Source organism: Egretta garzetta, unplaced genomic scaffold, assembly GCF_000687185.1.
Source record: "Egretta garzetta isolate BGI_Z169 unplaced genomic scaffold, ASM68718v1 scaffold64, whole genome shotgun sequence".
NCBI lineage: Eukaryota > Metazoa > Chordata > Aves > Pelecaniformes > Ardeidae > Egretta > Egretta garzetta.
This window is the reverse complement of record NW_009259596.1, coordinates 1,973,072-1,974,817: the sequence shown is the minus strand read 5'-3', so window position 1 is coordinate 1,974,817 and position 1,746 is coordinate 1,973,072. Positions and strand designations below refer to the sequence as shown.

The window sequence follows — 1,746 nt, the reverse complement described above, 5'->3', positions numbered from 1 at the left end:
CAGTGGAATCTCCCACGCAAATGTAACTTTAAATGAATTCCAGTACATTAAATACCTAAGTATACTTTTGAACATAATAATGAAACACTGTTGTTATCAGGAACAGAGAAATGGTTTATCTCACTGTATGCAATTTTAATATTACTAGCTAATAATGTAAAAGCCCAACATCAACTTCTAAAGAGTAGTAAGGTCTATCATTCTGTATGCCAAAAAATATTAGTTCATCAGGCATGTAAACCTGGAGTGCAGGCCCTAGTACTGAAGTATATGAAATGATAAAGTAGTTTCATAATTCCTGTCCTGAATCCTGTGTGTCTCCATCACGCGCGCTGTGTCTGCCTCAAGTGAAATACCAAGCCTGGAGTGGTCCATAAAGAGCAATAATAAAGAGTAGTTCTGAAGCACCTAAAAACTACCTGAAAAAGTTTGTTGATAAAGTCCTCTGTCTTAAGAATGTTTGCTTGGTGAGGGATGTAAGAAGAAGAAAAGCTTTCTCTGTGCCTCTAGAGAGAAATATTAAGTATGTACTAAAAATGATGTGATATTTGGGGCAAAAGCACAGTAAAAGAATGAAACAATCATGAAATGAAAAGTGACAGGAGATACAATTTCTGGTAAATTTGGAACAGTTTTGCTTTTTTTACAGCCCTTCCCCTCTCACACCAGAAATGCAGACTATTAGGTCAGGTGAACTTGGCTTTTTTTTTTTCCCCCATGACTGAAAAAGAAAACATACGGATGTTCGGCAAGGTTACTAATCTACAGTTCATCCTGTGCAAGGCAAAGCATGAAAGCCTTACTCTGCATGTAGCGTTTTTAGAAGGGCAAATTTTCATTTTAAACATGGTGTTAACCACATAACTTGAGTTTCTTGCCGGACAAGCATGTGCTTATCTTACTCTTGGGAAGCTAGATCACTTTGATAACTACTTGAATTCCTGGACTACAACAAATGGAGAAGGGAGATGATTGCGTCATTCTCCCTGAATTGCTGTTTTTATTTATAAAGCATAATAGGCAGTGTTGGTAATTGATGAGTAATGTAAAAATGTTATAAATGATCAATGACTGTCAGCTCCCTGTAATATTACCAAACAAGCAATTTTACAAGACATCTAACTATTACTAAGGTTCTGGGAGTTTTACAGTACAAGGATTTTACAGCTAGGGGTGAAGTCTGGCTTAACGTACTGGAATTTAAACACATATGCAAACAGTTTAATAGCAATATATTTTAGGAGTTGCTTGCTGACCTAAGAAACCAATTGCTTCTAATGAGACCAAAAGTGGCCATTACTTTTGTCATCTTTAATACAATCAAACAAATACTGGGTTTTGTGTATAGTTCAGTTGAGGACAGCTTCTCTGCTAATTAAATGGACTATGTTTTCCCCAGTTTCTTCTCGTAGACCCAAGTGGGGCTGGAAAGGAAAGCAGCTTTTCCAAAGCGAGCAGGGAAACCTGACTTTCTTCTCGAATCTTCTCTGAATTAGAAACATCTGAAGTGTAAAGATTCCAATAATTTCACACTGTGACAAACCGTAAGGTTTATAAAAGGCAGAGAGCATTTGAAGTAGGACAGCATTTGGCTCTTCTAAGCTATAACTGAGTAGTTTAGAGGAGCTAAGAACTACGGGATCTGCCAAGCTCAGAATTTCCCTGGTGAGGAAATTTCTCAGGGCACAGCTGGTAGAGGTGGCTTTTTCTGCTTCTCTTCCCACCCCGTCCCCATATGCCTGCTGA

General features: G+C 38.0%; 1 protein-coding gene across 2 annotated transcripts in view; it reads left to right on the top strand.

Annotated features, from left to right (window-relative positions):
- The window catches only part of CADPS2 (calcium dependent secretion activator 2), a 260,700-nt gene that overhangs the window by 74,132 nt on the left and 184,822 nt on the right, over positions 1–1,746 (top strand). The window lies entirely within an intron of this gene.